Below are 10,000 nucleotides of genomic sequence, written 5' to 3' on the forward strand. Positions count from 1 at the left end.
TTTCTTTAAATGGCTGAGAAAAGAATTGTGCTGAATAGAATAACTATTTCTGTCTGTGTATCTTTTTTGTAACTTAAGGTTTTGCCTAGAGGGGTTCTCTATGTTTTTGAATCTAATTACCCTGTAAGATATCTACCATCCTGATTTTACAGGGGGGATTTCTTTATTTCTATTTACTTCTATTTTTTATTAAAAGTCTTCTTGTAAAACACTGAATGCTTTTTCATTGTTCTCAGATCCAAGGGTTTGGGTCTGTGGTCACCTATGCAAATTGGTGAGGCTTTTTATCCAACATTTCCCAGGAAAGGGGGGGTGCAAGTGTTGGGAGGATTGTTCATTGTTCTTAAGATCCAAGGGTCTGGGTCTGTAGTCACCTAGGCAAATTGGTGAGGCTTTTTACCAAACCTTGTCCAGGAAGTGGGGTGCAAGGTTTTGGGAAGTATTTTGGGGGGAAGGACGCGTCCAAACAGCTCTTCCCCAGTAACCAGTATTAGTTTGGTGGTGGTAGCGGCCAGTCCAAGGTGTAATATTTTGTACCTTGGGGAAGTTTTGACCTAAGCTGGTAAAGATAAGCTTAGGAGGTTTTTCATGCAGGTCCCCACATCTGTACCCTAGAGTTCAGAGTGGGGGAGGAACCGTGACATGGTGGCACAGTGGTGGGATTAACCTGAAATCATTTTGAGATCCAGTTGAGATTTTTTGAACTAGAAATACAGATTTTAAAAAAGAATTTTTTTTTCCTTTGGAAAGGAAGCAGTTGAAACTGAAAGCAGATTGTTTTTTCTCTGCTTTGTGGCCAAGCAGAGACAAAAGGGGATTATCTTGTGAATTGCAGGTTTTCTTTGCCTGGAGGCAGGGTACTTAACTCCTGCAGGGAAATTCACAGTCTTCCAACCCAGAGGTTTTTTTTTTCTTTTCTTCCTAAAAGTAAATAGGGGGTGTGTGCTCTACCCATTTGCCTGGAGACAAAAGTGGCAGGGTTTTTTTTTAGGATTTTGATTTTTTTTTGTTTTACAAGGAGCACAGGTTTGAAAAGAAAATTTTTTTTTTCTTTGGGCTGGGTAAGCAGGTTTCCAAGTAGTTGGAGGTTTTTTGCTTTAATTTGGGCCCAGAGCAGAGACAAGGGAATTGTCTTTTTCTGTAGGCTGACAATCACTATCAGAGAATAGGTATTCTATTCCAGCACAGCAAAATTTTACAGCCAAGTTTTGTTTGTTTATTTCTAAACCTCGGGTGTAAAGTTAGTTAAAAACAGAGAGGTTAGAATGGCCAAATCCTTGGCTCGACTACAGCTGGAATTAGCCAAATTTCAGGCTGAGGAAAAACAAAGGGAACATGAAAGACAGATAGAACTCATGCGGCTGGAGAAGGAGGTACAGGAGGCTGCCCACAAGAGGGAAATGGAGGCAAGGAAGCATGTGGAGGAGATGGAGAGGATAAAGGCCCAGCAGAATATACCAACAAACCCTAGCAATCCTTCTCCAGGTACCACTTCCCATCCCAGAAAGTTCCCCACCTACAAGGCAGGTGATGATACTGAGGCCTTCTTAGAAAACTTCGAAAGGGCCTGCCTTGGGTACAACATCTCTACTGACCAATACATGGTAGAGCTGAGGCCGCAGCTCAGTGGACCCTTAGCTGAGGTGGCAGCTGAAATGCCTAAAGAACATATGAACAAGTATGAACTGTTAAAATCCAAGGCGAGAGTCAGAATGGGGATAACACCCGAGCAGTCTCGTCGGAGGTTCCGAGCCCTAAGGTGGAAACCAGACATGTCATTTACCCGACATGCCTACCACATTGTGAAACATTGGGATGCCTGGATATCAGGAGCAAGTGTTGAATCTCCAGTAAATTTGCCCTTCCTAATGCAAATGGAACAATTCTTAGAGGGTGTTCCTGAGGAGATAGAAAGATACATCCTAGATGGGAAACCCAAAACTGTAATCGAGGCAGGAGAGATTAGAGCCAGATGGGTGGAGGTGGCAGAGAAGAAGAAAACTGGTCGCAGTTGGAGCGGAGACCAGAAGGGACCACCCCAGACCACACCCTATTACCGGGGGCCGCCCAAAGCCCCACCTACCTCCCAAAGAACCCTCCAGACCCCTTATCGTCCCACCACCCCGTTCTCCAGAAACCCACCTCGCCCCGGTGACCCGTCAGCTGGACGATGTTTTAAATGTAACGAGCTGGGGCATGTAAAGGCCAACTGCCCCAAGAACCCCAACAGATTACAGTTCATTGCACTGGAATCACACCAGAGGTCCACAGGCCCAGATACCTCCCAGATACCCTTGGAGCGGAGGGAAACTGTGAGTGTGGGCGGGAAGAAGGTCACCGCGTGGAGGGACACCGGAGCACAAGTGTCAGCTATCCATGCTTCCTTAGTGGACCCCAATTTAATCAACCCAGAGATCCAAGTGACGATTCAACCCTTCAAGTCCAACTCTTTCAATTTGCCTACAGCCAAGTTGCCTGTCCAGTACAAGGGCTGGTCAGGAATGTGGACTTTTGCAGTCTATGATGATTATCCCATCCCCATGCTGTTGGGGGAAGACTTGGCCAATCATGTGAAGCAGGCCAAGAGGGTGGGAACAGTCACCCGCAGCCAGGCTAAACAAGCCGTGAGGCCTAGCTCTGTTCCGGAAACTTCTATCAGAACCCGGTCAGAGGTGATGGACCCAGACCCCAGGCCAATGTCTGCAACAGCAGTAGTGGATCCAGTCCCAGAGACCCAGACGGAACCAGTCCCAGAACCGGAACCAGCCGAACAACCAACACCAGACCCCGTGTCAGCACTGAATCCAGTACTTGCAACCTCAACACCAGAGGGCCCCACTGAACCTGAACTGGCAGCAGCCGATAACCCTACCCAAGAGGCTCAGCCGGAGCCTGAATCCCAACATAGTGCACCAGCGGAGAGCGGTTCACAGTCAACAGAAGCAGCTCCATCCTCTATATCGCTTCCAGAGGGACCAAGCCTAGGTCCACAATCCAATGAGGAACTGATGTCTCCAGCATCAAGGGAACAGTTCCAGACTGAACAGGAAGCAGATGAAAGCTTCCAGAGAGCTTGGACGGCGGCACGAAGCAACCCACCGCCTCTCAGCTCTTCTAATCAATCCAGGTTTGTTGTAGAAAGAGTACTTTTATACAAGGAAACTCTTTCTGGTGAACACCAGGAAGACTGGCATCCTCAGAGACAGTTGGTAGTTCCAACTATATACCGGGCCAAGCTCTTGAGCTTAGCCCACGATCACCCTAGTGGCCATGCTGGGGTGAACAGGACCAAAGACCGTTTGGGGGGGTCATTCCACTGGGAGGGAATGGGCAAGGATGTTTCTACCTATGTCCAGTCTTGTGAGGTGTGCCAAAGAGTGGGAAAACCCCAAGACCAGGTCAAAGCCCCTCTCCAGCCACTCCCCATCATTGAAGTTCCATTTCAGCGAGTAGCTGTGGATATTCTGGGTCCTTTTCCGAAAAAGACACCCAGAGGAAAGCAGTACATACTGACTTTCATGGATTTTGCCACCCGATGGCCGGAAGCAGTAGCTCTAAGCAACACCAGGGCTAAAAGTGTGTGCCAGGCACTAGCAGACATTTTTGCCAGGGTAGGTTGGCCCTCCGACATCCTCACAGATGCAGGGACTAATTTCCTGGCAGGAACTATGAAAAACCTTTGGGAAGCTCATGGGGTAAATCACTTGGTTGCCACTCCTTACCATCATCAAACAAATGGCATGGTGGAGAAGTTTAATGGAACTTTGGGGGCCATGATACGTAAATTCGTAAATGAGCACTCCAATGATTGGGACCTAGTATTGCAGCAGTTGCTCGTTGCCTACAGAGCTGTACCACATCCCAGTTTAGGGTTTTCCCCATTTGAACTTGTATATGGCCATGAGGTTAAGGGGCCATTGCAGTTGGTGAAGCAGCAATGGGAGGGATTTACACCTTCTCCAGGAACTAACATTCTGGACTTTGTAACCAATCTACAAAACACCCTCCGAACCTCTTTAGCCCTTGCTAGAGAAAACTTACAGGATGCTCAAAAAGAGCAAAAAGCCTGGTATGATAAACATGCCAGAGAGCGTTCCTTCAAAGTAGGAGACCAGGTCATGGTCTTAAAGGCGCTCCAGGCCCATAAAATGGAAGCATCGTGGGAAGGGCCATTCGTGGTCCAGGAGCGCCTGGGAGCTGTTAATTATCTCATAGCATTCCCCACCTCCAACCGAAAGCCTAAGGTGTATCATATTAATTCTCTAAAGCCCTTTTATTCCAGAGAATTAAAGGTTTGTCAGTTTACAGCCCAGGGAGGAGACGACGTTGAGTGGCCTGAAGGTGTCTATTACGAAGGGAAATGTGCTGGTGGTGTGGAAGAGGTGAACCTCTCCATGACCCTTGGGCGTATGCAGCGACAGCAGATCCAGGAGCTGTGCACTAGCTATGCGCCAACGTTCTCAGCCACCCCAGGACTGACTGAACGGGCATACCACTCCATTGACACAGGTAATGCTCACCCAATTAGGGTCCACCCTTACCGGGTGTCTCCTCAAGCTAAAACTGCTATAGAATGGGAGATCCAGGATATGTTACAGATGGGTGTAATCCGCCCCTCTGAAAGTGCATGGGCATCTCCAGTGGTTCTAGTTCCCAAACCAGATGGGGAAATACGTTTTTGCGTGGACTACCGTAAGCTAAATGCTGTAACTCGCCCAGACAACTATCCAATGCCACGCACTGATGAACTATTAGAGAAACTGGGACGGGCCCAGTTCATCTCTACCTTGGACTTAACCAAGGGGTACTGGCAGGTACCGCTAGATGAATCTGCCAAGGAAAGGTCAGCCTTCATCACACATCTCGGGCTGTATGAATTTAATGTACTCCCTTTTGGGCTGCGAAATGCACCCGCCACTTTCCAAAGACTTGTAGATGGTCTCCTAGCGGGATTAGGAGAATATGCAGTCGCCTACCTTGACGATGTGGCCATATTTTCGGATTCCTGGGCAGACCACCTGGAACATCTACAAAAAGTCCTTGAGCGCATAAGGGAGGCAGGACTAACTGTTAAGGCTAAGAAGTGTCAAATAGGCCTAAACAGAGTGACTTACCTTGGACACCAGGTGGGTCAAGGAACTATCAGCCCCCTACAGGCCAAAGTGGATGCTATCCAAAAGTGGCCTGTCCCAAAGTCAAAGAAACAGGTTCAATCCTTCTTAGGCTTGGCCGGTTATTACAGACGATTTGTACCGCACTACAGCCAAATCGCTGCCCCACTGACAGACCTAACCAAAAAGAAACAGCCAAATGCTGTTCAGTGGACCGGAAAGTGTCAGAAGGCCTTTAACAAGCTTAAAGCGACACTCATGTCTGACCCTGTACTAAGGGCCCCAGACTTTGACAAACCGTTCCTAGTAACCACAGATGCATCCGAGCATGGTGTGGGAGCAGTTTTAATGCAGAAAGGACCTGATCAAGAATTCCACCCTGTAGTGTTTCTCAGCAAAAAACTGTCTGAGAGGGAAAGCAACTGGTCAGTCACTGAAAAAGAATGTTATGCCATTGTCTACGCTCTGGAAAAGCTACGCCCATATGTTTGGGGACGGCGTTTCCACCTGCAAACCGACCATGCTGCACTAAAGTGGCTTCACACCGTCAAAGAAACTAACAAAAAACTTCTTCGGTGGAGTTTAGCTCTCCAAGATTTTGATTTCGACATCCAACACATCTCAGGAGCTTCTAACAAAGTGGCTGATGCACTCTCCCGTGAAAGTTTCCCAGAATCAACTGGTTAAAATCGTCCTTGAGATGTGGAAAATATTGTTAGTCTTTATGTACTTGGTAGTATATTTAGAGATGCATGTGTCTTATTAACTCTGTTTTCCTAGAGCTCCAGGAAGAAATCCCAGCCAGTGTTTCACCCTAGCTGAGATTTGGGGGGCGTGTCATAAATATAAAGGGAAGGGTAAACCCCTTTGAAATCCCTCCTGGCCAGGGGAAAGCTCCTCTCACCTGTAAAGGGTTAAGAAGCTAAAGGTAACCTCGCTGGCACCTGACCAAAATGACCAATGAGGAGACAAGATACTTTCAAAAGCTGGGAGGAGGGAGAGAAACAAAGGGTCTGTGTCTGTCTGTAGTCGTCTTGGCCGGAGACAGAACAGGAATGGAGTCTTAGAACTTTTAGTAAGTAATCTAGCTAGGTATGTGTTAGATTATGATTTCTTTAAATGGCTGAGAAAAGAACTGTGCTGAATAGAATGACTATTTCTGTCTGTGTATCTTTTTTGTAACTTAAGGTTTTGCCTAGAGGGGTTCTCTATGTTTTTGAATCTAATTACCCTGTAAGATATCTACCATCCTGATTTTACAGGGGGGATTTCTTTATTTCTATTTACTTCTATTTTTTATTAAAAGTCTTCTTGTAAAACACTGAATGCTTTTTCATTGTTCTCAGATCCAAGGGTTTGGGTCTGTGGTCACCTATGCAAATTGGTGAGGCTTTTTATCCAACATTTCCCAGGAAAGCGGGGGTGCAAGTGTTGGGAGGATTGTTCATTGTTCTTAAGATCCAAGGGTCTGGGTCTGTAGTCACCTAGGCAAATTGGTGAGGCTTTTTACCAAACCTTGTCCAGGAAGTGGGGTGCAAGGTTTTGGGAAGTATTTTGGGGGGAAGGACGCGTCCAAACAGCTCTTCCCCAGTAACCAGTATTAGTTTGGTGGTGGTAGCGGCCAGTCCAAGGTGTAATATTTTGTACCTTGGGGAAGTTTTGACCTAAGCTGGTAAAGATAAGCTTAGGAGGTTTTTCATGCAGGTCCCCACATCTGTACCCTAGAGTTCAGAGTGGGGGAGGAACCGTGACAGTATCCAATTGTAAATAATTATGTTCTAGTCCTTAATACCAGCAATTTATGTCAGATGTGTGCCTTAAATCTGATACCTCATCATGCTTAATAGATCTTTTATGTATGCAGATGCCAATTGTATGGCATTGCCTTAGAAAGGAGCTCTAGAGTTCATTATCATCTACACTATTCTGAGGAGGTATCAGCCAGAAACACCATCAGTTATTTAACCACTCTGTCAAAATCAATTTAATCGGAGAGCCAATTCTTCTCTGAGAAATCCCTTGAAATTCATGGGGGTTGAATTTGTTGTAAGCTAGTGCAGAATTAGACTTAGAGTATCCAGACGATCCAGATGTACAAAAGCGACAGAAAGTCCACCAAATAATATTAATGGCAAAAACTAATCTAACAGTGACTTGAGTCTGGCTATCTTCTGGTGGAACATGTTGATTCCCTCCAGGATAACTGTTAGCCAAGCAGCTTTTCTGTTTCTGTTTTTCTGCTTGCATTCATTATTTGTATGTGTCCTTTTAAATCCTTGATTTGATAAGTGTATTAAAAATGTTACTAATTGGTTCTTCTTTCCTCAATCACAGGGGGTATGTTGGAAGTCAGTTTTGTTTGGACATATTCCTGAAGGTTTTATGACATGACATAATCTTTAATGAAAGATTCTTTAATTCCTGGAGTCTCCAGAACAATCCTGGAGGGTTTGCAACCCTAGGCCTGGTACAAGACAGAGGAGCCCTGAGGCTTGAATTATTCATGGTCATAATCTCTATGCAGAGTAGCAAATGTTTGTATCATTGCTGCAAACTAACTGGTCTACTCTGGAAGCTGTGGCTGAGATTTTCAAAGCCAGGGCAACTGCACTGAAATTAATGGGAAATTAATTAATTAGTGGTTAATTCTCCTAGTTGGCTTTGAAACTCTCGGTCTATCTATTGTACTCTTAGCATAACCATACTATTGCCAAAATATAGGACACCCCTTCCCTGAGAAGATCTTGAGGATACAAAATCAAAATAAAGCACCAAGGGTGGAGACCAGTGGGGTGTTTTCTCACGGCACATCTGACCCATTCTGGGCAAAACCAAGACACATGTATCTGATATAGCTGCTGGTATCATTGTGCTTCCTGAGCTTTTGTGAATGACCCTTTTAAATCTACTCCTTTGTATTAGCCCAAAAGGTTGGGTGTTTCCTTCCCACCGCATCAGACTCAAATTTCTTCTCTTGCTTCACCCAATTTTGAAACCATGATGTCAGTGTGTATTCCAAATTTAGAAAAATAAGTTCTCCCATTCCTATTTTTTTGGTTACTTGTTCTCAAAAATAGTGTTCGGGGCAGGTAATCAGCATGCAGCCTTCTTGTCTGTGTCTATCTATCTATAATATATAGATGTTTCTAGTTGAAAAAGCAGAATTTTCCTCCTGAGAAATTCTGATATTTCTACATTTATTTTCACTCAAAATATTGAGCCAAAAAGTCAAGACAGTGAAATTTTTCACAGAACGGTAAGTTCTGAAATATTTAAATTCAGAAATGGTGAAGCGTTTCATTTCTACATTTACAACTGAAACAAAATGTTTTGACATTCCCAAATTGAAACTTTTCATTTTGGCCTGGTTCAGCATTATTGTCCGTGTCCTTCTGAGTTGCTGTGGTGTCTCGTAGGAGTTGAGGTTTAGGTGGCTTAGACCCCCATTTTCCTCTATCAACCAGGCTCCCAAGCCAGACTACATCTGCATGATGCACAATGTTCACTCAAGTCCCATGATTCACTGTCGAAGTTACAGGGGAGACTGCGGTGTATCACGGGAGACGAAGTCCAGAGGGGGAGCCTAGCCCATAGAGGAGAATGGGGACACGAGGCACCTGAACTGCAGCTTCCATGAGACACTGCACTATCTCAGGCAAATATTGCTTAATGTCAAACTTGCCTGGAAATGAGATGTTTTTACTTAGGCAACCAGACCCCAAACTAAATATATTTCATTTTGATTTTCCATTAGAAAAATCAAAAAATTTCAGCAAGACTAAAATTTTCCAGAAACTGCATTTTCTGCCAAAACACGTCGTCATAAAATTCCTGACCAGCTCTAATTCCTATGTATAGATGTAGATACAGGCTGTAGCAGGGTGCTGGTGCAAAAGCACCTAATTAGCCCCTGCCCAGTCAGCTCCAATCAGGGGAAACAGATTGGGGCTGATGGAAAAGGCCTGATGCTGGCCTGAGGATTGGCAACACCTGCTGGCCTGACAAGCCAAGGGCTATAAAGGCTGGGAGGAGCCAGAAGTAAGTCAGGGAACTAGAGGTCTCCTAGCTGAAGGCTGACTCTGAGGTGGAGGTAAAAGTGGTTGAATAATCCTGTAAAGCTTTTAAATAGATAAATACTGGTGGTGGGATAACTGCAGGTAAATAAAGACACAGGTGTTGCACAACCCTGAAGCCTTTCTGAGCCTTATTGGGGGCAGCAAGCAGGCCCCAAGAAGAGGGGTGGGTCATGGACCCTATTACACAGGCCAAGATTGTCAGAATTGGCTAGTGATTTTCAGTGCCCAACCCAAGACACCATAAAGGAGCCTACTTTTCAGAGGACAGATGCTCAGTGCTTTCTAAAAACCAGGACCCTGTAAGGAGTTTCAAACTGGGCACCCAAAAAATTGAGGCAACCTAAAGCCACTAGTTACTTTTCAAAACTTGGGCCACAGTATGTATGTATGTCCATATATTTAATTCCAACCAGTGTGCCTGTATGTACACACACACACACACACACACACACAGAGTGAATATGCTGTCAGAGTAAATCCAGGCAAGAAATGGGTTGGAGAATATTACTTCAATAATAACTCCTTTGCTGTGGCTGCTTGTACAAGATGTTACACTGCCCATCACCATCTTCTGGAAAACTCTCTTTGAAATCCTTTAAAATACTTACAAATGCATGTGCAATTTAAGGCACCACAGTTAGTCTGTTGTATCCTCCTTCGGAGGAAATGAATCTTTATGATCTCTAAAATGGGTTTAGCAGAACACCCCCAAATCTCTGTACCACAGAAGGAACTAAGTGCAGCTTGTGTACCATACATTCTAAGGAGCAAAACCTGCTCCCTTCCCCAGATACAGAGGCCTGAGGGTATGTT

Source organism: Lepidochelys kempii, chromosome 3, assembly GCF_965140265.1.
Source record: "Lepidochelys kempii isolate rLepKem1 chromosome 3, rLepKem1.hap2, whole genome shotgun sequence".
Taxonomy (NCBI): Eukaryota; Metazoa; Chordata; order Testudines; family Cheloniidae; genus Lepidochelys; species Lepidochelys kempii.